The sequence below is a fragment of the Haemaphysalis longicornis genome, unplaced genomic scaffold (assembly GCF_048455015.1).
Source record: "Haemaphysalis longicornis isolate Haplotype H1 unplaced genomic scaffold, Haemaphysalis longicornis Haplotype H1 scaffold_1, whole genome shotgun sequence".
Classification (NCBI taxonomy): Eukaryota; Metazoa; Arthropoda; class Arachnida; order Ixodida; family Ixodidae; genus Haemaphysalis; species Haemaphysalis longicornis.
Window position 1 is genome coordinate 210,020,726 of NW_027526203.1, and position 26,734 is coordinate 210,047,459.

General features: G+C 49.0%; 1 long non-coding RNA gene across 1 annotated transcript; it reads right to left on the reverse strand.

Annotated features, from left to right (window-relative positions):
- Positions 1 to 5,889: 5,889 nt before the first annotated feature.
- On the reverse strand, positions 5,890 to 25,217 carry LOC144168176 (uncharacterized). The gene is made up of 5 exons (XR_013322166.1): positions 24,972 to 25,217; positions 12,381 to 12,420; positions 12,103 to 12,157; positions 10,974 to 11,213; positions 5,890 to 6,378 (listed from the first exon to the last, which is right to left on the reverse strand). It is a non-coding gene; the product is annotated as an uncharacterized LOC144168176 (long non-coding RNA).
- Between the last annotated feature and the right edge of the window lie 1,517 nt (positions 25,218 to 26,734).

Here is a 26,734-nt window from a genome sequence, read left to right on the forward strand (position 1 = left end):
CAGCTGCAAGCTTCGCTCGGACAGTCAGCCATGATTCGACGATACAAAGCTGCGTGAGGGCGATGTGCTAACCACTTCACGTATTTAAAAACACAGGGGCAAAGAACTTGGTTCATCGGAAGCAAAAGATCTTTCCTCCATTATTGTGCCTGAAATATACTGGCTAGTGTTGCTAGTGTGCCGAGGGCGAGCCCCAGGCGGGCGCCGGGAGCGATGTACGCGGCCGGCTGCCGCTTGGGGCGCTGCCGTGCGGGAGTGTGCGCGTTCGTCCGGCCCGAGCAGATCGCGCGGTTGTCTCCGCGCTGCGTAGCAGACGGCAGGGGCAGAACTTTCCAATCCCGCTTGCGACGAAAGCGAGCGAAAGCGACGGGAATTCTGTCGCGCGAAGAAAATTTCTCCCGACAGTTCGACAAACACGATCGTCGCGCGACAAAGCGACGAAATTCCCATCGCTTTCGCTCGCTTTCGTCGCAAGTGCGAACGGGCCTTTATGCGCAATCTCCGTCCCACATAAAATAAGCTCTTGCTTGTCGCGTGAGCATACGGTTGATATGTGACTACGTTACACTGTGCTTGCGAGTGTATTTAAACGATGTCACTAGTTTGAAACGTAAGCGCTCGGCGTGCAGCTTTGTAAACGCAAGCAGCCTCACGTACGCGCGCTATTTTGCTGCTAATAGAGAGTTTTAGTACAGCGTTTGTGCCTTTGCATACGCTAAACGCTAAATTTTTGCGTCCCGCTACGTAAACATCGCGAGGGGAGTTTTAGTAGAACGTCTCATCAGTTTTGCGTTGCGACATGCTAATGCATACGGCGCCATCTGTTAAATGTTTTCCGAAATGACTCGGCGGCTGTTCTGCTAGCGGAGTGCCGGAGTGCCTGAACATTTTACGACTATCAGAACACGGATGCGCTCGAGTGCGGCGTTGGTTTGCTCTGCGCCTTCCCGTTCATCGCCACTGATAAAGCAATCCGATCCGGCGCGTTTTGTGCACGGGTTCTGTGTCGGTTTAAAATGTCTTTTTTTCACATGCCGCTGGTAGTAGGAATTACAACCGCCGCAAAATAAGACCCGGCACCAGCGGGCCCACATCTGAGACCGCGCTTTTTGGATAAACAGTGCGCGGTGCACCAAAGGGAACGAGCGCACGATTCTCCCTGCGCTGCTGCGAGTTCGCCGCGAAAGGGCAAGGCCAGGCCGCACACATGCGGCCAGGTCTTTCGTTCACTTTTCCAGCCTTTAGAGGAGTGTCCATGGTGTCAACAAAGATGAAAAAGCCGAAAGAGCTGGCCCGTAGCAGACGGCAGTCTGTGGGAGCGCAATAGCGGATGTACGTCACCGCTGAGGAGCGAAGCATCATGGGAGGGGAGGCCAACAAAGAAGAAACAGTTGAAAGGAGGAGGAAATACGGCGCGACGATAATGCGCGGTTTTCGATTTACGATTTCTCAGCTAATACTCATCGCTTTAACAAAATTCTTGCAGGAGGAGATTGCTAATACATTGCTTTATTTGGTTACATGTACATCCATGCATCGGCGGAAGGCATTTCAGGACCCCTTTAAGTAAACGATCCCCGGTGACTGTAGTGAGATCATTTCTGTGAAATTAAACACGTTTCAGCCGTGGTTAATGAAGTTACAGAAGCGTAGTCCATCACAATTTCTGTTTTGAGGTAAATCTTAGATGGCATCCCCCAAATTTGTCTTTCGCTTGTTTACGACGCCATTTAGTCATCAACTGCCAAAGGCCAGCGCCGCAGCAATCCTGGATCGGTTGCACACACCGGCTTTGTGGGAGCATTAAGCTGAAATATACTCCTTGATACGCAAAAGTGCATGCAGGAATGAAAAAAATTGCATGAAGGAACGGACTTTCATTTCCAGCTTGACTTCCATCTTGGCTCATTGAGCATCGTCTGCTATTTGTAAATACTCAGTATGGGCGTACATCCCACACATGGCAAGCCTCGTAAAGGTCACATCCATGCTCAAGATTTACCGATTTCAAAAAGGTCCTTGTGTTTATGTACGATTTACAAGGCGCACCACAGAAAAACGACAGAAAGCCATGCACAATAACGCTGCGCTGACAGCCACCGGCATTCCACTGACGAGCGGTTCGCCACTGGCGGCGCTGTTCGCTGAAGCGACGGTGGTGCCATACAACGGCCGCCCGGTCCCTATAGGGAAATTAGGGAACGTCCAAGCTTGAGAGGCCTGGCGTCCTCTCGTCATGCGACAACCCACCAGACCTCGCCATTTGGTGGCGCTAGTGCCGAGGAACTGGTTCTCGGGTAAGGCAGAGGGGAAAAGGGTCAACGCCTCCACCCTGGCGACAACGAACGCTCCGGTCACTGGCGCCCTCCCGTATGGTTCCCGTCGCGCGAGCGAGGCGCATTGTGCAACGCCAGCCGTAATGGGAAGCTAGCCAGAAAGGGGTTCGCGTGAAAGTCGCGATCCCCCACATCCCTCCCTCCTAAATTTCTTGCGTACGCCGGCGGGAGCCGACTACACGACTAGAGGCGACGGAAAGTTCGTTCGTCGATTAAACCGTTAGTCACGGCATAGCGTTGCCTACGCCGGCTTCCGCTTGTCCAATGCCACCGCCGGTAGTGTACCAGCAGGCGCGGTCATCACCCGCTGATGTCTGCAGGCAGGTAGATCCGTGAAGAATCGCACCAGCCAGCCCAAGCAAGCGTTGCTCAGGTGGCGGTGCATCCGTGATGGCCCGTGGCCGCAAAGTGGCCAGAGACTGCAGACTCCCTCGGCCAGGCTGGCGGCGGCATGCTGCACCACGCCGCTTCCGTAGCAGTAGTCAGCAGCATAAACACGCTCCATCATGTGGTCCAAGCCTGGGTGGCTCAGCTGCACAAAGAAACTCCCCGCACCTTCAGTGTAGGGCAGAATAGCTCTCCGAACGCACCGCCTTTGCGGCGCGATCCTAATGACAACCGCCAGGTTGTCAGCATTGTCATCGCTCTGTTAATGTCAACAAAGCCGAATAAATTGTCCACACCCTACAATGTATAGGGCGGAAAACAGGACCGCGTAGCCCCGTAGGAGAAGGGCGCGTGCGCAGGTCGCTATTTATAAAGCCGGTCGTGCTCCGGCACACCGCGCACTCCGGCGCCGCTCTTATTGGCCGGCGAGTCCAATGACGTGCGTGCAATGCTTTCACTTTTTTTTTATTAATGCGGGCTCGATTCGAAGACGTTTGTTGTGTACTTTCAGCGTTGAGAGGCCGCGATATGGATTTACGCGAACTTCAGTAGTGCGAGAGTAGTCTGGAAAAACTAACCTGACCCGGGCAATGGTCGTGCTTGCGCGAGAAACGCGCAAGTGTTTGTCGCGAGTGTGTCGAACGGCGCGAGTGTTTGTCGAACATGGCCAAACTTCAAATGCAGTTCTCAGTTTCATACTTTTGGTCCTTTACGTCAGCCTTATGCATCTTTTAGGGACCTTGTTGCTTCATAAGGTTAATCTTGGTACTGTTTTTTTCAGTACAACCTGAGGTACCCGATGACATTCTTCGTTTCTATTTAGGCCGTGCATAAATAATGACTTGCAGTTATTTTGATGAGCCAATATATCGAATACTGCCATGTTTTATACTTGATATTTTTTTTGGATGCCATGACTTTAGAGAAAAACGAAGAATGTCATCGGGTACGGGAACTCTGGCTATCGATTCATGTAATAAAAAGCTACAAAATGCAATGCGAAAGTTCATTAAAGCTGCGTAAGAAATTGGATAATTTTGGTTTAGACTTTGCATGATATCTTTGAAACAAACAGCAGCAGCTCAAATATAATTGCAGATTTGAAATCTACAGAGAAAAATACATTTGTGCAAATTTTCATAAGTTTCTACCCATAAATAAAAAAGTTAGTTTTAAGACCCTCGTGCCCCCTTAAGGAACAAATTAAACAAAAAAAAGCAGTATTCTATAGCACTGGCTCAAGGTTGTATTATGTATAAACTTCGGCTGATAAATTCTGAATACACCCAACTAAATAGCAGGTGAAAATTTAAATTAACCCTAAAATTGCATCAAACTATCATAAAACTACTCAAAATGGTTTCACTTGTTCATGGCACCCGGCATTTCCTCCAGAGCTTGGCCAATAGATCAAGGTTTTATTAGCAAGTTACTTGATCTGTTATCTTCGGCTGCATTATAAAATTGAACCCGACAGATTCACCTGTATCCCTTTAAGTTATAGCACTGTTCTAGACATGAGCATCGTCCTAGTTCCTTTACGCTGAACATTTGACAAGGCCGTGGATCGAACCTGCTAACTTGCTCAGACGCCCACAAGACTTGAAGGTTCGTGCGGCGAGAAGTCCGTACCTGTCCGGTTTGACCAGGCGAGCCATGGAGGTGCTGGTCAGCCTGGAGAATACGTTGTTCTCGCGCACTTTTCGGCCAACGGGAGGCGACGAAGGCGGCGTGGCGTCGATGCCGGCATCCCCGAGGGAAATTGCAGCGAGGCAGTTAGCCGGCTCACCCATTCACAATCCAACCTTGTCCTCCTTGCGTGGGCCGGCAGAAAGGTTCACTCACTCCTCGACGTAGCTTCCCGAACCGGCTGTCTTGAACAAGTGGGTCGGAGTTGACATATCCTTCGCCAATGGTAGACACTGTTTCTCAGCACGATAAATTTGAGTCTTGTGCGCACCAGCAGAATGCTTCAAGGTACGCAAAACCACGTGTCTTGGGCAAAGAAGTGCCGATAAAAGTGGTGCTAGAAAGTTTTGAGACTACCGTAGATACTTCACTGGAGATGCGTTCATGGCTTGAAACAAGCACATCGAAATAGTGCAATACACACAATTTTGCGCAGAAATAATGACCAATACGCAATAAGGCTTACATTGAGATATACTCAAATAAGCAGCAGTTAGCGGGAAAAAAATGCTAGAAAATGTAAACCAACATGCCATTTAATTCAAATATCCATGACAACTTGACACAGGAACTAGACAAGATGAACTGCATGCACTACACAATCTTTTAAATTATTTTCTTTAATACGGATCGATCTAAAATACAAGTAAAACAAGGAAACTTGACTAGCACCAAGTAAAAGCCGGCAGTATATAATCTATGTGTATAAACAAGGTATAAAAAACAAAGGCCGACTTTTTTTGCAGAACAAAAAGACAGCCCACGAACTGCCACAACAGCCTTGGAAACCGTAAGCAGAGACTGGCACACCCAAGAAAGACATGTCAGTTTGGGACTGGGATTGGCACTGCAGCAAAAACACAGAAACGCTCCAAAATTGTTAATTAGCACCCCCTATCCTGCACAACTCCACACCGAAACACTGTTTGTTAAACATGCCTTTTAAATCAGTGGTGGATCCCAAAGAGCACCTTCCACCAAATTTTAAATGCTGATGTTTTACATTGAGGCTCTTCGAATATCAGTACAAGACTTCGCACGGACGGTCAGACTCAATCCAGTAACCCTTGTACACAAGCCTTCCTATGGCAAGGAGCATTCTTGAACTGCCCATGGACTCTCTATGGCAAGACAGATGAATAATCGAATCCCCACCTGTTCAGTTTTCTCAAAGGTCAATACGTGTGTGCCACTGTTTCAAGCATGTAATAGGTGCACACAAAAGAGCTGAAAAATGTTACTGCCCCAACTGTGCAGGCAAAGGCTATTTGCATTACTGTATTTATTCGAATCTAGGCTGGCCCCGATTCTTAGCCGACCGGTGGCGGGTGTTTCAAAATCCTCGAATCCAAGCCGACCCTGGAGTTTGATATATTAGTATGTAAAAAAAAAACTATCGGCTTATATTCGAATAAATACGGTATTCACTCCAAATAAATAAACCAAATTATGGCGTAACAAATGCATGGTACAGATATTAATATTTTACAATAACTGTGCAGCTAGCACGCATGCACAACATTTCAACGTTGTGCATCACATGGAACAACACAACATCGTCAACCCTAAAAATAGTCAACAGAAAAAATAGGCAATCGATAAAAAATGCATGGGCAAAAAAGAATGGGCAAGTCGCATTTTAAAAACACTTCCCTCGCAAAACGGGAGGTTGTCGAATAAATAAAGACAAATGTCTTCCGCAAGACGCGCGGTATTCCGCACGCCACGCACACTTGCGGCGCCATGCACAGTCATGCCAGGGGGTTGCGCAAGAGGAGAGTTCGGCCCGCAGATCACGTGTGCCGTAGGCGCCACCTACTTTCGGAGCTGGTTAGTGTTCGACATTATCCTCCTAAACAGGGGTGAGGACACAAGGGGGTGGTTGCGCTTGGCGGCGGCGGCAGGCTTGTGGCGCAGGCCCGGCGGGCGCCCCGGAGGCGGCATCAGGGAATCATCGCCCACTTCTCTGCAGTCAAAGAAGGCCGCAGGTGCCACAACAACCACGTCACGGACGCCCTCCTCCACCCCACCGTCTATTCTACGTGACACTCACTACTGCGGCACTTGGCAGACTGTCTGAAATGGGTCCATTTTCTATTTACTAAAATCCCTTCGCAAGCAAAGCAATAAGACAATTGGGAATACTTTCAGGGACACTGATGTCGCCGATTGCGAAGCCAAGCTCTAGTGCACTAGCATTTAAAGGGACACTGAAGTGATCTGTAAACACTGCAGGATTTACTATACTCGGCGTATAGTGCCTAGAATATCTCGGTGACAACTTAGAACGGCACCGGAAGTTGCCGCTGTGCCTTATCACCGTAGCCGGATGTTTCTCCGCGCGGCGCAACTAGGGCGTTACTGGGAATATTTTGAACATGGCGTGAGCCGTTCCCGTGATTTCATTAACTTAATATGCTTATAAACGACTCCAGTGACGACAAACAAACTGCGCGAGACAAGGCAGACGATATCATGCATTCATAGCAAACCCCTTTCAAAACGCGCGCGCACTGACGTCACGGGTCCGGCGCTTTGGCGGAGTGATACACTACATGAGGTGGTGCCGTTCTTGAGTTGTAACCGAGTATAGCGCAAATTGTCTTGAGTCTCTATCCCACGTTTCGACCGCTATCGCTGCGTTTACGCACTTTATTCAGTAGAAAAATCAATTCGGAAATGCTGTCCTGCTCTCTGCATCCTCCTTGCAGATTTCCAGTGACGTTTCCTATGACGTCAAAACAAGATGGCTTCGCTTGACTGCTCAACTGGCACGTCTCGCAGACAATCCAACAGAATCAGTCGGCCCAGCGTTTAGTCGGCCGGTCGCAGGCGGGTCGTCGCAATTCATTCGCTCAGTTGAAACTAAGCCACGCCACGTTGTGCCTCGAAGAATGTGCCTTTTATAGTTAGTTTGTAGACTGAATCAAGCGCCAAGTCCAAGTCACTCCACACTAGCGCACATGCGACACTTCGCTGGCTGGTACGCTAGCAGAAAAATCCAAGGCAAATTGAAGACAGAAGAGTCAGCGAAACAGCATAATACCAAGGTATGGGAAGCACTTTTTGCGCTGGGTGAACTACCGCCGCGGTCAGCAGCACTACCACACATCTGCGAACACTTTTCCGCCTAAGGAATGCAGAACGCTGGCAACACTAACGCGCTGGCGAGTTCTCGGTGTGGTGTTGGTCTGCTTGCAGGCACAGTTCAGAATCGGCCGATCCTTGGCCTGGTGCGAACACGCCTCTTACGATAAAAGCATGAGCCAGGCAATCTCCAAACGAGGGGGAAATGAGGGGGGGGGGGGAGGAGGGGGGAAAAGCGCATTGCATTTGAGCATCTGCAGTGACGCAGAGGGCGCTCATCCACTGCGTACGCCTTGGCTAGTGATTGTTTCATTTCAAAGTCTTGCTGTTTGGCTTATCCGACACATTTTACAGCCGACAACAAGGCAGAAATGCGGTATGCCAATTACTGAAATATCGAGAATGCCCCGCTAACGATAACTTCGGATGCCAAGCACGTTGTGTCCCAGAACCGAAACTGGTTTGAATTCTAATCTTGGACATCGCCCAATTGCGTAGCATCTCGTATGGGCGTCACTGCTGTAGTTGGTGCGGCTGCCGCAGGCCGCGCACGGTAGGTCTTTCGGGATTTACAAAATAAATCCCGCCTTATCGATTCGATAAACAATGAAACGCGTGTTTATTTGAGCCAGTCTTTGCAGTGCAAGCAAAAACAATAGCTTGACAAATTCACTTCAGTGTCCCTTTAAATGTCAAATTGCACTGCGATAACCTACGTTAAATTTTTAATACAAAAATTTAGCAGGTCTTTCCCAAAAGTGAACCTTTATTTCACGTTAGCTTGAGGCATCAATCGAGGAGCCGGAAGAGAATAATGCTAACAGTCTAACAGAGCAGTACAAGGCCAGACTAACTTACGAATTAAATTTTCTTCAGCACCAATTCAGTCTCGGAAAAAGCTAACGACTCGAAGGAATTTCATACACACTAAATCGGCCTGGAGCGAAAACAAGCTCTGGGAACTAACAATTAGAACCTTCAAATCAGTAAGGTGCAAACGACGAACTCCACCGTGTTGTTAAGGCCACTAGGTCAACTACACCTGTTGCTAAATTAGCAACTCCATTCTTGATTTGACCAGATTTATTTTACAAGGCTGCCCAAGCGCACAGGAACTTCAACTGGAGGCACTGCCTTAAAAGCTGCAGAATATTTCACCCAAGCGCCCATTTTTTAGAGAATGCCCTGATCTTTAAAGATCAGGGCCTGCATTTAAAACAGTAATTTTAAAGTAAACTGTGCTAAACTTGTCTGTCTTGCTGCTGTTTTCCCACTGAATTCAAATATGACATTTTTTGAGCAAGTCAATTAGTTACCAAAATAATTAGAGATAATTAGCCATTTTTCATCACAAAATTGACAAAGCAGTGTTGGACATAAAACTAATCTTTATATTATGCAAGACTATGGACCCTGGTGAGTGCAGTAAGCGAATCAGTTTTTTTGATACACCGCTTGGAACTAATTTTACAGCTCATTGAACTTGGGTGGCACTAGTGGGAATCATTTCCAATGCCCATTTGAAACACCAAAGTTTAATCACTGTACTTACCCGATTCTAACACGCCCCAGATTCTAACACGCACTTGATTTTCTTGGCAAAAAAAAAAACCTAAAAAACTTACACCTCCGATTCTAACGAACTCGGAACTTTGTGACCCAGAAAAACGAATGCGAGAGAAACGGTCGATTTATTTCCTGAAGTAATCTCTTATCTTACTTTTTGTCGCTTTCTGCTGAGTACAACATCTCGTCCTTTGTGCCGCCAAGTGCGTTCGCGATGCCACACTACTGAACGAACTTTCAACCATGGTCGATGGGATCGTGGCCCACACCTCGCACGCCCATCCCGCGAGCTTCTCCAGAGGGGCACGCCTCAGCAGACCGCTCGTTTTAAACGCACGGGAGCCGCTCGTAAGCCACTCGGGGAAGCGGCGCACCTTCGTTGCTGCTGCTGCCATTGCTGCATAAAGCGCGCAAGTGAAACAATTTGACGATTTGTGTGAACGCCGATAGAAAAGCCTAGGTTTCTTGCGTCCGAAACATGGGTGGTCCGAAAGTCGTTGCTTAAAGTGTCTAAAAGCATCTCTATGCTAAAAGCTTTGGCGCCATCTTGAGATGGCGATGACGATGTGTAGGACAAAATGTTCGCTGTTTCGGCAGTTTCGGTTTCGTATCCGATTATAACGCGCATGAGACTTTTCCGCCCATTTTTTCGGAAAAAAGTGTGCGTTAGAATCGGGGTAAGTACGGTAGCTGTAAAATTAGTTCCAAGAGGTGCACCAACAAACCTATTTTCTTATTGCACTCACCAGGGTTCATAGTATTGGAAAATATAAAGATTACAGTTTTATGGCCAACACTGTTTTGCCTATTGTTCCTCCAAAAATGGCTAATTGTCTCCAATTATCTTGGCAACTAATTGACTTAGTCAAAAAATAATGGCTTATTCGAAATCAGTGGGAAAAAAGCAGCAAGACTGACAAGTTTCACAGAGTTTGTGACAATTAAAGGAAGCTGTTTTAAGAGCCATGTCCCCCCTTAAAGGGATTGTGAAGGCAACATACAGCTTCGCTAGATTCGAAAGACTGCCGTGCAACAGTGCAACATGTACGGCTATGCTGTTCTGTGGTATGGGCTTTATTAGTCAAGCTTTCCGGAGCACACTGCAATGGTTGTCACTACTCCAAATAAGTCATGGGGCTTTTGACGGGACGTAATGGCACAGTAAGCGGGCTACTTGAAATTTACCCCTGCAAACACTTACTCCCCAGCAATGCTGGCAACGTTTCCCATCAAAACTGCAGCAAGGTACAAGCTGTACAACCTCTTGACTAAAGCAAAGTTGTACGTTATCATTCGGGCTTCTCCCAGTTAGTTTGCCAACGTAATTTGAGTACTCCAAATAAGAATAAATATGTAATCTGCTTCTGTCTACATTGCATGGCTGCAAAGTTATGCAATTTATAATGTCACTGGACCCTTTTTTCTTTTTTTTTTGACTCGTCATGGATGCAATATTTTAGTTAAATAAAGTAATTTTTTTACTTACACTGACAAGTGCTTTCTTTTCGAGCGTTTTACGGCACTAGCCAAAAGTGATAATCTCCAAAGTGTATGATATTAAGAAAACAAAGACAGGACTTATACCCTTCCACTACCTCCATTTAACTACAAAATTAGTAACTGAAATGCTAAAATTTTTGGTACCGTGTAAGCACGTGACACGGCGTGTACCTGCCAGCACTAGCGCCACATAGCCAAAAGTACCAGCACCAAAGCGAAGTGCAAAAAGCTTTCAGAGGGCAAGTAGTAATCGCCAAACCCAGGGTGAAGGTGGCGAAGCCGCTACTTGCAACGGCAAAGCCATTAGCAAGGCCCACAGCCAGAAATCAAAAGCACTGGTAAGTAGACCAGCAAGGAATTGAAGGAAACCCCATTCTGGAAAAGGAGCAAATAGAAAGAAAGACTCACTTGAGCGATCCTGGGGCACTGAGCACTCGCTAGAGGTTTCCATCCAAGCCAAGGTTAGAAACAGGCCCCTTCACGGTGTGACATTATCATGGTGTCCGGGATGTCGCCGCCAAAGACAGAGGACGCCATGTCGCGGCTGGCGTCGTCAGCAATGACCTCGGAGAGGGACGGAAGAGAGGCGTCCATGGGCGCAACGGGCGCATACAGAAGTTCGTGGGGGGTGGCCGTTTTCCGTCGGGCCTGCAAGCACAAGATGACGACAACGGGCATTTTAGACGTGCCTCAGTTTATTACCAAGACCAAGAATAGAGCTTCATGCACCCTCAACACAGCTCGCACATATTGTTTACAAGTTTTACAGATTACCAAAGAGAGAGGCAGTTACTACACGCACACTGTCTTAAAAACAAAACTGTGGTTGATTCCTCTTTCATACGAATCGGTAAACCACGAAAGTTAAATGTCCAGCGAAATCTGCAGCTGAGCATGATTTGCGGATCGGCAGCTGTCTTGTGGGTGTGCTTGGCGAGATATGTCCTGCTGGTGGGTCACTTCGGCAGAGATGTACTGGCGTTGTTTTCGTGACGTGACGGATATGACGTCAGCGAAATCTTGGTGCAATATAAAACCCGAAAACGAACCCGAACTATAACGTAATCTTAGTACTAACGGTTGATTCCCCGCAAGACCCTATGTGCAGGGGTGCACCCTTTGCAGGCGGCTTGCTCCGTTGTACTGGCGTCACTTCCGTGACGGATATGACGTCAGTGAAATCTTGGTGTATCCCGGAATAAAACACTTTCACGTTAAAAAAAATATTGACAAAATAACCGATGGCCATGCCTGCAGCCTTGTACTGAGTAGGTGAGAATGGATTGCTTGCATCTGGTCATTTTAGCCCATTTAAGAACCACGGACACTGCACAAGTTCCCCCAGATTTAACCCAATGAGTGACAACACAAGCCTTTCTAATGACTGGAAGTTCTCCCACCCTGTAGGATGCAATTCTGGGGCTTCCATGGAGCAACAGCATTCATGTCCATCGCACATTAAGTGCTAACAGTGCCCTGTACATTGCAAGCGTACAAAAAAAAACAAGCTTTGAAACAGCGTGTGACAAGCGCTCACCTTGTTCTTGGAAAAGGTCGCTGTTGTACTCTGCCACATTGCGTCAGATGTGGACCTGCAAAAGAAGAGCGTTGCTCTGATTTCACTCTCAATTCCAATTTCATTATTTACAAGAATGAGGAAAGCATGCAAAATGTTTCTTCTTACACAAATCTGCATCTTCGTACACTAGAACTTGAAAGAGCCAATTTCCTTTTGAATAAGTTATTTCAAAATATTTCTAGATTACAAAGGGCTCTCTGTTTAGAAGGGCAAAAACTATTTGAAATGACACTCACAAGTTTGTTGGTGAACTGGACCTCGAACTCTGAACACTACCTGCAAAGGAGGACAGGAAACAAGCGAATACAAGTTAACACCAGTATTAACTCGCTTTGCGATCGTACTAGGAGATATTGCACACCAGTTTGCACTCACTTTCCAATCGTATTACGGGATATTTCACACCAGTTTGCACTCACTTTCCAATTATACCACGGGATATTGCGCGCAGTGGAGACCATTTACGATGTAACCGTTTGCAGTGCAAAACCGCATATAATGCAGGTATTTTTCTTGCCATGGCAGCTGGCTCCAGGGTCACATGGTTCCAGGTTCACAAAGAAACAGACAAAACATGACGAGGAAGAATGTCACTAAGTGCAGGGGTGAGGCAGCTAGAATGACATTTATTATGTCACCTTAGGAGCCTAAAATTTTTTTCGGCCACTCGGGGGGGGGGGGGTGCACTTTTTAATTGGTTTTGAATGCATACACACTGAAACATCCTTTCAATAGTTTTTTCTACCAGAGTATCACAAGGTACGAACTGCACTACCTTTTTACAAACCACTGCTAAATTATTAGCATCTAGGCATAGAGTGGAGGGGGGGCATTGTAAATTTCGAATTGAAAAACTAAGCAACCGTAAGGCACTTTTATTATCATGTGAATGCCGAAATTATTTTTGTAGTCCCGGAATCGCCTTTACGCACAGGTGTAGACTCGCCACGGCAAGTTGCGCAAAACGAGGTGACAGTCGTCGCACCCACGGAGCAAGAGCACTCTACATGGTCGCAGCCCACAGGAGCAATAACTCGGCGTTTTATAACACCACAGTGAGTCCGAAATTTCACTTCAAGCGGGCACCGCGCCTCAGACCCAAGGCCGAAACACGGCAAATTCACAGGCATCACGTTGCTCAAATCAAATCAAGTTTTATTTTTCGACATTGGTACAGTGGACAATGTTTACAGTCACTCTGGCAAAAAGCTGTAGAGACAGCTTGACGGGGCCAGAGTGACGGTGCAGCTGCGGCAACTTTGGTAGGAAACAACACATTAAATAGAAACATTACTATACACTGAAAAATCATAGAAAATCATCTTTGGGAAATATAAAACATATTGCGGAAAACGTTACTAAGAAGAGCAAAAAAAAAGAACAAAAAGAACAAAAAACATTGTAATAAGAACATCACTACAATTTATCGTTAAAAATTAGAGACTGCAATTCTTTAAATGACGCCACCACGAAAGAAGAAGAAGAAAGCTGCATTGTCTGGCAGCCAGCTGCTCGAGCTCGTTTGCAGGGTTTCGCATACTTTGATTTCGGCCCTCGGAAGCGGAATGCCTAGGCGGTTGAAGCTCTCTGCATTTAGATGGTTGTGTTGTGATCGTATAGATGCATTACAGGACAGATAGCAATAAAATTTGTCGTTTCGGTACCCTACTGTAGAAACGTCAAATAAAGGGTTTGGCGGAAGCCCGTCTGGTCGGGATGCATTTTGATAAGAAAGACCAGGACGCCGACCACAAGTTGGTGCGAGCTTAAAAGCAAACTTACGGTCACAATGATTGTGACCAAGGCTTCCGCGCGGAAGCCTAAACGTCAATTTCCTTTTAAACTCGAACTAACTTGTGACCGGCGTCCTGGCTTTCTTCATCGAGAAACCAAAAAAAAGCTTCCGCTTACCTCGTTCAATTATTTTATAGCTACCATGCTTTCAGCTGCCTATAGACTATTCCGTCACACACCAAAACACGGAAACGCTCATCTCTCATCCTGCGAATAGGTTATTGCAGCACAAGGTAGTGCAATGGCTGCCAGGATATGCGAAGGCGTGCTTTGCCTTCCACGAGCTTTCGAGCAAAGTAGCGCGAACGTCGCGACTGAGAGTTCAGCGACGTTGCGACCCCGACACGCACTTTTTGTGGTCGCCACCGCAGCCAAAAAGTACTCGGGCAGAGCTCGCATAGCGCCATGGAGCACCGAGATTTCGCCACGGATCCCACGCATTCACGCCTGCTGTTCCCTCGCCCCTCTTTACCGCATAACGCTCGTTCATTAGCGTCCACTTTCACAGAAAAAAAAAAGAAGGTCCCAAATGAAAAGCCGCGTCTGCATGCAAGCGACTAAAAGCACCCCCGCCGCTTTTTACGCACATTGAAATCGCGAAAGATGGGAGACGGTCCTCACGATCAGGATAGCTGTTCTAACAATAACGTAATTGGCAGGGCGCGATAATTGTAATTGACAGGCGTACAGGGCGCGGGTCTTTATAGAAGCTTGCAGCACTTTCTCTCGCGATAATACGTCCTTTTTCGCCAGACAAAAACACCTCATACGTTAAGCACCTCGCTCCAGTTTTTCTACACTGGTTACTAGTAATGTACACCAAAGAGCATAAGTTGAGAACCACGAAAGCAGCAATTTTGAGTTATTTCTCTGTGGCACGGCAGCCTGGAGTACTATGTGCAGTAGTTTATTAGTTCAGTACTTACGACATCTCGCATGCATTCGACAGTTTGTCGGGCTGCTATAGGAAAAGAAATACCTAAAATTGCCATTTTCCTGGTCCGTAAACTTTTGATCGTGGCTGTACGCACAATGACCTAGCTACCCCGTGGAGAACGATGTTATTTTAGCATCTCTGAGGCGAATATGGAATTGTGACCTCCAACATATTGCCGAGAACCATGAATATGGTTTGTTTGTTTATGCTTTTGCCGAACGGCTGCGCTATCTGTGTTATCCGTGGGCCAAGTGAAGCGCGCGTTCCATTCTTTATGCCGCACGTGTTCTCTCTTTCGATAGGGAGAGTGCATCGAACTAACTTCATCTTCTCTGATCTGCAATGTTCTGGATGTAAATCGACTGTTCGACAAACACTCGCGCCGAAAGATAAAAGCCTGCAGAGCAGCCGCCGCGGTATTCGACCAACCGACGCTCGGCTACCACATCACTTTGTTGATCGCTGCTTCGCCGCCTGTGTATTCTTCGAGTTGTTAGGGGAGCACAAGTTCGCTCCAATAAGCGTGTTTTCCTTGAAGACAACGGCGTCGTCTTTGGCTTCGTGACAACATCCTCAATGCCAGGGTAGCGAAAGTACACCGTTAAGCCGTCTTTGGAGCCGCCTCCACCCCCCTCTCATGGCAGCTAGCTTACTCAGTAACTCCGCGATAGTTCCCTGGGGTTGTCGACGGCTAAAGAAAATTGTATCCTACAGCAAGCAAGACTGTAAAGCACGAGCGGGAAACTTGCTTCCAGAAGACAGTGTTTCCCCTTTTCTTTTCCTGCATAATAAACAGAACATTTCAGAACGACCTAAAACTCTCAAGTCGGAGCTCATCTCATGACACTAATACGAACACTAGAACCGAACGTCCGTGTAACCATACCCACGAGTTTCTTGCTACACAGTCAAACCCGGTTATAACGAACGCGGATGGAGCGAATTATGATATGTATCGAACAAACCCAAATCCGTTGCGAAAATGCATGTAAACATATCCCTTATAACGAAGTTGACATCTGATATATCGAACTCTGCGCGCCTACAATTGCCATCGAAACGCATGGGGTCTCGGAGCAGCGATTGAGATGGTGACACTCGCATGGAGCGACGTGATGCCCGACACCTTCCGTAACTGGTTTCCGACGCACGGGATTCACGATGGAGCCCATCCAGTCAGCCAATAGTGCTTCGATATTGAAGGACGTGGACTTGAAGTGGTGCTAACGATGCCTCCGCCAAAGAGTGAAAACGAAAACCAACGCTCTTTTGCGAAGTAGGCAGTTAAGGCGGAAAGTAGCTTTATTGCATGCAATAAATGCATTGTTTTGTGTAAGGTAATGACATACTTTATGTGTCCGTTTCTCTATGAGAGATTGGCAGCGGGGGCCCATGTATTGCGAACTCGTAACAACAACAACAACAAAAAAATCGTTATAGACGGGTTCGGCTATGTCGAACTATTGAATATTTCGAACTAATCGCGGCGCATATTAGAGTTCGCTATAACAGGGTTTGACTGAAAACACTAAGCAACTGTAGTGTAACCGACTGACGAGGGTTTACCCCACACAGTAAATGCGATTCATTGATTTGATTGTAGAGGTTCCAGCGCCGACGCAACGCAGGCGATGAGGCGCGCCGTAGTGGACGGCTCCAGATTAATTTTTGACCACCTGGGGATCTTTCACGTGCGCCGAAATCTCGTACACATGGCCGTTGCCGCTAAAGTTATCATAAATGCAGACACCCCGGCTGGGAACCGAACCCGCTTCCTCGTGCTCAGCAGCGCAACGCCCAGGCAGTGCTACTCACAAACGCCGCCCCGGAACGGGCTAACTATCTGGACCCGCAAATGCATGATCATCATCGCAAAATTAACTTCTAATTTTGTGGGTGTAATGCGCCAAAGCTAAAATGAGGTGGGCCGTAATAGGCCTCCGGATTATACGCCCAAATTTCGACCCGGCCGTTTCCGCTAAAGTTGTCCTCTATCATAAATGCAGACACCATGGCCGGAATCGAACCCGCGTCCTTGGTCTCAACAGCACAACGCCACTGGCCACCGAATGTCACATGACAGCTCGAAGTCTGCGTAACTTATAACGCCGGTAGGGTGGCTAGAATGGTAGGGTGGCCTAGCGTCACTAAATAAAGGCTTTTAGAGTATCGGCACTCTTTTCTCTCATTGTTATGTGCCGCCAGGATTTTCATTGGTCGGTTGGCACCACGTGATATTTGTTTACATATGGGCGCAGCCATTTTGTTTCTGGGCGCCTCTCCTCTCTCTCTGCTGCGCGGACGCTAGAGCAGCCGATCACACTCTGCCCGTCACAACCGGCGGCGGTTTCGTTGGGACAGATGGCAACACTGCAAGCCAGAAACAAAATGGCCCCCAGACGCTTCCGGGTGCATGAAGTGGCGGTACTCTTTAGCGTAGCTTATTTAGTGACGCTAGGGTGGCCCATTCTAGCCACCCTAACGCCGGCGGAAACTAGAGGCGACGTGGATGGTCAAAATTAAACCACCGGTAAAAGGATCGCCTTGAGTTTACCGCAGGCTGAGTCGAGAGAATGCCAGAAATTGAGGAGCCTGCAGCTCTTAAGCGCTCAGCCAGCATACATTTACACGGGCTGCCCTTGCGTAACAAGGCGCTTCGGCATCTTCGTCAGCGTTTAAATGTTTCCGCGCTCCTTTCAGTTCTTTCCTCGTAGCAAGCATTGCGAAGGCCGCTGGGGCCGTGCAATCTGGGTCGACCCCTGAGCGTCATGCAACAGCTGCGGACGCGCGGCCAGATGGACTAGTTCAGATCAGAAGTGCGCCAGATCAGAAGTGTGCACAAAGCAGACAGTGACGCAATAATTACAGCCGTCACACGAGCACCCGTCATCGAGTTGAGGATAAATTGGCCGAGGAAACAATACGCTTGTGTAGAAGAGCTTAAGTTAACTAAAATAATGATGGAAGGAATATCGCTTCTAACAATTTCTCTTGCTCGCGCAAACACCGTCTCCTCTAGCTTCTTGTTCTTTCAGTTTAAGCTGACTACACTAGCGTAAGCCAGACGTGTCTCAAGCTCTAGCCTCGCCATAGAGTTTCTCACTGTTACTAAGAAACTCTATGGGCCTCACCTTGCCGGGCATACATCGATTGTAGCGCGTGATTGGATTGGAGAAACGTTTATTGTGCCTGCAGAAAGCGCGCACGCGCGCTTAGGACGTGGCCTACGTCGTCGTCTTGGCGGGTGCTCTGCGAGGATCATCGCTCGCCGTTGCCGGCTCGCGAGGTTCCTGCCTAGCAAGCGCCTCGATGACCTGCTGGACGGCCTGGAGCTGCGTTTCTTGGTGGTCACTCCGCATTGCTTCCTCAAGCTGCGGCGGTATACGTCCTGAATTTGCTTCGCTTGGATGTTTGGAGCAGTCCCAGAGCATGTGCTCGAATGTGGCCGTCTCCCTGCGGCACACTCTGCACTTGTCGTCGGGGTGTGATTCCGGGTACATCCGATGCAGTAGCGCCGGGCTCGGAAGCGTCCTCGTTTGCAACTGCCTGAACAGCACGGCCTGTGACCTGCTCAGCCCTTTGCAGGGCGGCGGGAGAAGTCTACGGGCCAGCCGAAAGGCCTTGGTCAACTCGTTGTAGCTGGTCATTCGGTCTTTGGCGCTGAACCACAGCGGGAGGCCGTTGCCCTGGGCGCGGTCAGTTAGTCCTCGCGCTCGAGCGTGTGCCGTTTCGTTGTGGTTGGCATTCTCCGACGCTGCGCCTGCGTGCGCCGGGAACCACTTGATACGAATCCTCTTGTCGCGGTCTGCCTGTCGGCTCAAAATGTCTGCCGCCGTTGAGGCAATTCTTCCTTTCGCGTAGTTTCTTACCGCCTGTCTGGAATCGGTGAGGATCGTGTGGCATTCTTGGTCTACGATGGCCAGGGCGATGGCTATTTCTTCCGCTTCCTCGACTTGCTTGCTTGACGTGCTGGCGGATGCCCGCAAGTTGCCTTCGCAGTCGACCACAGCAATCGCGAAGCCGTTGCGGCCAGCATATTCGGCTGCGTCCACGTATCTGGCGCCGGGGTCTTTCGCGTGCACGTCCGTTAGTGTTTTGGCTCTAGCGCGTCTTCTGCCTTCGTTGAAGTCCGGGTGCATGTTCCTCGGCAAGGGGTCTACCCGTACGTTCCGCCGTACGTGGTCGGGAACAGGGCACGCTTTTACAAAGGCTGTGGCTAGCGTTCCATCCAGACGGAACGATATTCAAGTGCTAAAGTTCCGTCCAGACGGAACAGAGCGCTGCGGGTTATCCTTCCGTACAGACGGAATACAACTGAGAGCTTAGAATTCCGTCCAGATAGACGAAGCCGGCGTGAAATTTGTACAGTTCCGTCCAGACGAAAGCAAAACCGGCTGATTACGCCATTTTCGCTCTTCAGATTTGGTGTAGAGGTTGCGCCTCGCATAATGACGCCATTGTACCGGGTTCTGTTCCCCCCGGAACACTTTTTAGGGACAAAGCTCCCAAAGCCGTGGGTCTGTCCATCCCTTGTGTCTCGTGGTACGTGACCGCCTAGTTCGATGACTCACTCGCAGGTGGCGCTACGTGACCGCCTAGTTCGATGACACTCGCAGGTGGCGCTGGTGTGAGTGACGTCCTGATGACGTCACTCGCACGTGACTGACACTATAAAAGGCAATCGCTGTTGACGCGCTTCCTCTTTCGCAACGAGTCACCGGATGGAAGAGGTGGTTGTTGACAAGGCTGCGGAGCGGAGGGCGCGCAGGGCGGCGGCAGCGCGCGCTCGCCGACAGGATCCCGCCGTGCGCGAAAGAGGCCGAAGCATGAAAGTCGCGCTTAAACCGCGCGTCGGCAGCTTCGGGCTGAGCTCGCTTGATGCGTTTTGCAGCCGCCTCGCGAGCTGTCACTGCATCGGGGTTTGCCTGCCGATACGAGCGCTTGCTTGCAGCCTCACGAACCCTACAACAACAAACGAACGAACGAACAAACAAGAACAAAATAAAAGTTTATTTGTACAATGTACGCACACAGTCTTACGTCTTTCTTAATGATGTAATGGGAGAACTTTCACGGGAGAGTTACGGTTACCGATGATCTCCCCCTCCCGAGGTTCGCCCCACTTATTCATTCCGTGGATATGGCGCGATTTTTTTTTTTTTCGTGGTTGTGCCAGCGTTTTGTAACGGCTAACTTGTTGCCCACTTCACAATTGACGCGGTGAGAGCAGTCGCCCTTGATTTTGCACTCAACCGGCCGCTCCGCTACCACTCACTAGAGCTAAGTCCGAAGTATCCATCGCCAGAGTTCCGATCATCTGTAGTTCGTAATGGTGATCACTAATTAACGGTTATTCTGGCTGGTCAATGAGAGGAAGTGGTTTACACGGGCACAGTTTAGCACGGTGCGTTGCGTTTGGGTCAGAAGCGACTATTTTAACGATATTTCCTTGTGTCTACACTGCGTCTCTTGTTTTTTTATCGTGAAGTTAAAAGTGTGTTAATTTATTTTTGTTACGCTCACAACCAAGTGACCGCGGTCACCCCATTTAAAATTTCGCGTGTAACAGCCGAAACCGCAGTTTGCGATAACCGCGGTTAAACTTCACTACGGTTACTTCCGCCGAGTACTAACTTCAACAAACTAACTAACTCCGTCACGGAACTCCAAGCAGCTACCTCGACCACGCCCGCTTCACAACAAGCAGCGAAAGCAGTCTTTCTTGATATTTACCCAGCCGAACCAACCGCTTCCGCTCACTGACTAGCCAGAATCACCGTTAATTAGTGATCACTATTACGAACTACAGGTGATCGGAACTCTGGCGATGGATACGTCGGCCTTGGCTCTAGTGGGCGGTAGCGGACGGTAGTGGGCGGTAGCAAACTCAAGGCCTACTGCTCTCACCGCGTCACTTGTAAAGTGGGCGCGAAGTTATCGGTTACAAAACACTGGTGCAACCACGCAAAAAAATAAAAATAAAGCGTGTCCGTTGGAATCGAACCCGGAACAATAGTGCAATTATCCGAGGCGCAACCTCTACACCAAATCTGAAGACTGAAACATGCCGTCTAATTAGCCGGTTTTGCTTCCGTCTGGACGGAACGCTAAGCTCTCAATTGTATTCCGTCTGGACGGAAGGATAACCCGCAGCACTCCGTTCCGTCTGGACGGAACGCTAGCCACAGCCTTTTACAAAACCAGAAGGTTCTACCGTCTCGTGCGCGATTTCATCTAACGTTCATCATACTCGGATGCGCTCTCTGACTCTCAGAAAGATTTCTCTTCGTGGGATAAATTCTGAGCAAAGTGGAGGGAGTGAGAATGCTTTTAATAACAGCAGCTCTACTGGCTTTCGCGGCAACACAATTCCGTCTTCACCACTTGAGCTTACGTACACAAACTTGCGCGCCTTCCTTTCAACCAGACCGCAGATGGAAACACGTGGACACCGTGTCGGGGGACGATATGTGCATCTCACCGTAGACTAAAATACACGCAAATTAAATTCAGCTAATTTTACCCCTGCTATATTTCAGCGACAACGCAGAGGATTAAATTCCGTTCTCAATTCTTCCACGCTTACTCTTCGCTTTTTTTTTTTTTTAATCTGGCTCCTTTTAGTGGCCTCCATGGCATAGTCATTAACTTTCCATCTACCCCCGTTGGGCCTACGGGAAGGGGATAATTCTCGTAGATATGGATAGACTATCACGCTCTATCAAAATGTCTCGAATATTTGCTACAGGCCACGCATGTGTCATTGTGGGTAAACTTCCTTACGAAGCTCTCGTTCTCAATCAATCTGTTAGAGCTTCAAAAATCAATGCACTATACCTCCACATGTAAAACCTACACACGGCATTAGGATTTTTTTATGTTCCAATTTAATTCGCGGTGTCCTGCCTGTCGTAGGAAAGCGTCGAAGAAAAAATTCTTGGTGCAGCGAAAGTAGGCGCGCTGTTTCGCAAACATAGGGTTCCTCCTATCTGGCACAGCTATTATTTGTATGCGAAACCACAAAGGACCGACGCGGCGATTCCCCTGCGCGCAATCGGCGTTCACAGCACGCTCGCGCGCTCCAATTATGGGATCAATGTCAGCAGCGGCACACGCGCGCCGTGGGCAAAGCCACGAAAGAAAAGCAAAAAAAGTAAAAGCTCGAAAAATGAAGCCGACCGTCAAAATGAAGCCGGGCGGCAAAAACCTGCCCGCCGCGAGTTGCAACCAGAACTACGTCAAATGATCAAGCTCTGATGTCAGCCCCACACGAACGTCGTCTGCTCACGACGCCGCGTACAGTTCGCGTCGTCTGCAAGCACGATCAACTCCGTTATAACAGCAGGTGCCAATGGCGCCAATCCACCCCGTGAATGTGGTTGGAAAGCAAAGCTGTAAACGGCACCCATAACGATTACTCATGCGACGTCACTTAAAATCCCTCACATCGCTCTACAAATAGTAAAACCAGAGAGAAGTGAAAGGCACTTAACCACACCATTTATTACTTCAAAGAGATATTCTTGGTAAGGTTAAGTCAATGCATGCTGCATGAACGGTGTTTGGTTGAGTTGTATGGGTGTAGCACAAGAGTGGAAACTTTATAAAATCAAAGTAAGCTCCAACCCAGTGTTAGACGATCTGACTTCTCCGTCTGTGCGGCGCGGACGGAGGTGACGAGACTTGCGGCGGAAAAGGAGGAGGAAGAAATACTCTTCAGATTTCTGAACGGCCCAGAGTGCAGCCCTGGGGAGTGATTCCTTCTGTGGGGCCCATATGCAGTCCGCGCGGCCTGTGTTCTGTCCACCCGCTGAAGCTGGGTAGGTAGAGAGGGCCTGGACAGCAGCATCTCCCATTGCTCTTGTTGGGTAATTGACGGAAAGAGAGGAGGGTGCTCAGGACTAAAGTCGCACACCCCGATTACGGGGCAAAATTTACATTCAGCGGCGTAGCGATTCGGATGCATTAAGTGAAGACGCGTAGGCTGTTGGAAGGAGACCGAATTGTATGATCCGTAGGGTAGTTTGTTGTTCTCTGGAAAGGTCAGGGTAAGGCGAAGGTACGGTCTGTCTCAGAAGGCGATAATGCTGGGCTACCTCCCTGAACGTGACAAGCGGGTCACTGTCCTCGTGCAGCTCCATAGCACGGGAGTAAAAGCGCAGGCTTGTTGGGTGGGCGTATTTGTTGCCCTCCATTGAAGCGCGAGGGGCTGTCCAGATGAGCTGAATGGAACCGCTTGGGGAGTGGTTTTTTATTACGCGCAGTGCAGGTCAGGACACACAAGCCGACTGGTATTTCCAGTAGGCTTGCTGGAAATTGGTGACTACCCTCCGAACCCCTGGTTGAGTGAGAGCCAAAGTGATGTCTGCCTCTTCTGCTGCCGTCATTTATTGGGTCCTAAGCGAGGTACACGCAAGGAGGTTGGTTCTGGAGGTAGCCACGATGATGGCGTATTGCTGCTCTCAATGTTTGGAGGCGTCTGTGTAGATAACTGCATGATCCCCACTGAGGGTTAGAAAGATGGCCTTCTATCACCTCTTCCACCGTGTTGTGGAGCCCCGTGCTAAGCAGCCTCTGTGTGGATGCACTCATGAGAAGACCAATGCCCTGCTCGACCGCAGGCCATAAAGCACCTCTATGTCTTCCTTGTTGAGAATAAGACAGGGGTTTGACGTAAGTGACTCTGGAGAGGACAAACGCTTCAATTAATCGAAAGGTACCGGATTCCTTTAGGCCTCGCTTCTTGGTGGCAACTCGCCTGATCATGTGTATGATTTGATTAATGCTGCTTTTGAGGCGCTGCAACGAAACGTCACTCTTGGTGTTAGCCTCGAGATGCAACTCAAGGATCTTGATGCTGGGGCTTGGAGTGATAGCATGGCCATCAAGGAGTATTTGAATGTATTCCTTGATTTGGCGTGAGGGCGGACGACGAGGAGCTGTGATTTTTTACGTGAACACTGGAGGCCACAGGCTTTAGCACATTGGCGTACTAGAAGTGAGATGCTATGCATTGGTGTAGGCTTCTTTTAACTTTTGTAACTCTTAGCACATCAGCAAGGTGCGCAAAGAGCCGCTAGACGGGCGTGAGTTGTCGCGTTAAGCTTTCACGTGGCATTCAGCGAGAACGCAGGGGGTAAACCCGTCGATGTGCTTGGTGAGTACACCACCTGTCTTCCCCTTCTCACGTGGGCTCGTAGCTAAATCGGTAAGACAACGGGCTCTCGCATTGTATAGTTTATTAGTTCCAGGTTCGATTCCCGGCGATGCCAGTAAATTATTTTATTTGTTCGCTGGAGTTTTCTGGTGACACCAACGGTCGCGAAAGAACCCTTGGGGGGTAGAGGTAAAAAGCTTTGCTTTAAAAACTGTATGGAACGAATCTTCCCCCCGTCTTCTCCGCACATGCACGGACGCCCCCCACCACCGAAACAAAACGCCTGCGCCCGGCCGGCAGCATGCGATCAATGGTGACGGCTTTTCTTTCGCCTGGCAGCAACACAGCGCACACTATAGAGCCGTTTTGCGATTAGACCTTGTCGCTTTCAACGGCGTGGGTTGATTTCGGCAGAACACATGCCTACAAGCGCCAACCTACGCGGAAAACCGCTATATTAGAGAGTAGGCAGTTTTAGCATATCGTTGCGGTGTTTGCGTTACCGTTTACCGGAAGCCGCTGGCGACGGTGAAGCCTGTGCCGGTAAGTTACCGTTCGCGGTAACTCTCGCGCTGTGCACTCATACGGTAAACGGTAACGCAAACACGGTGCCGTTATGCTAAAACTGCCTAGTTTTAGCAGTCCGTCCGTTCCGTCACGTACGTTGCTACCGGATTTACCGGGACCCGCGTGCGCCTGCGCGCGCGGAAGGGCGAGGAGGCGCGGACATGGCGAAGGCAGGCCAGCGGAACTAATCCCCCTACCGTGACGAATGCCCGAGTGCCCAGACGGGCCCCGGTCATAGGTGGAGCTTTAACGCGTCCACGCCGAATAGTACGGGTCACGAATTATGCGCTGACCAGGTTGAGCTTGCGGGCCAGGAACACCGCGACGCACCCGCAGCACGCGAAGCCATGTGCAAACACCAGTCGTACTCACCGGACGGCCACCCGAACGCTTGTGTCGTCGCCCATTTTGACGCACGAACCCAAGCCACTGCGGTCAAGCGGCGTTGTTCGCGCAGTGCTATCTTTGCGGCATCCTTTGAAGTCCAAGGGTAAAGTGGCGCTGGGCTGGGACCGAACGAGAGCGCGAGCACTGCACGAGCAAGCAACGGCGGCTGGAGTGATGCTGCCGCTTGTCACTGTCTTCGGCGCACAAGATAACAAGCCACCAGCCACAAAGCCACGCGCAAACTGAAAACTACCGGACGCCTTGCGCCTTCCCACTTATATAGTTTTATTTGTACCGTTTGGAGCAGCAGCGACACCTGACGTTCAGGAACGGTGGATGAGCCTTACTGCGCATGCGCCAACTAGACATAAAAAAACAAAGAAAGAGACCTTTTTTTTTGCCGGATGTGACGTCATGGTTTAAAAAAAATGGCAGCTGTTGTGCGGTTATTGCCTTCCTCCATGGTTGGTTCGCTATAATTTCGCTACGCTCTTCTCGTCGTGATTTTTGCCTGCGTTGCAGCGGTGCATAGGTGTTTGGCTTGCGATTGTGATGAGGGCGCTCTCAAAGAACTTCTGGAGAGCACTTGGGGTGGTGTGCAACGTGTGATTGGGACGCTGAGTGTGCGCGACTGCCTAATTTGCAAGGTAAATACCGTATTTACCCGATTCTAACGCGCACTTTTTTCCGAAAAAATTGGCCGAAAAATCGCATGCGCGTTAGAATCGGATACAAAACGGAAACTGCCGAAACAGGAGAAATTTCGTCCCACCCATCACCATCGCCATCTCAAGATGGCGCCAAACTTTTAGCGCACGATTTTTCGGACGCAGCAAGCCTAGGCACCTAGGCTTTTCTATCGGCGTTCACACAAATCGTCAAATCGTTTCACTTGCGCGCTTGATAACAGCAATGGCAGCAGCGGCTCCCACGCGTTCAAAATGAGTGGTCGGCTGAAGCTGCACCTCTGGAGAAGCTCTCGGGATGGGCGTGCGAGGCGTGGGCCACGATCCCATAGACCATGGTTGAACGTTCGTTCAGAAGTGTGACATCGCGAACGCGCTTGAAGGCACCGAGGCCGAGATGTTGGGGTCAGCGGAGAGCGACGAGGAGTGAGATGAGTGAGATTACTTCGGGAAATAAATCGCCCGTTTCTCTCGCATTCATTCATTTGTCTGGGTCACAAAGTCCCGTGCGCGTTACAATCGGAGGTGCAAGTTTTTTCGGTTTTTTTGCCAGGAAAATCGGGTGCGCGTTAGAATCGGGGGCGCGTTAGAATCGGGTAAATACGGTATAAATGGTAGCGAAGACTCGCGCGAAAAGCGGTTCAGAACCTATTGCCAGCAACATCAGCATGGGGGCTTATGGGAGTAGCGATTGAAGCGCGACTAGGTGAGGAGGGAACAAACACTAGTAACAAAAAACCAAGTTTTATTCGACAACAAACCAACATTTATATTTTACGAACTGTATTTATTTTTGAATCACATTTATTTAGGCACAGTGTGCAAAGAACTTATGAAAATGTTGTTCATTCTTAAAAACCTTTTTTGTAGCGCCCTCTGAAGAATGGCACATGTCATTTCTCTGTGATGCAGTAATTGTAGTGTTCGGAAAGGAGCACCTAAAGTTCGTCTGCTAGGAAACGCCCCTCGCGTGTTTTGGTGGTGCGCATTTTCATTCGTTCTTCCTTGTTAATTTAGTGTGCCCTTAATTTTTGCTGTGCGTGGAGTTGCGAGGTGCGTCGT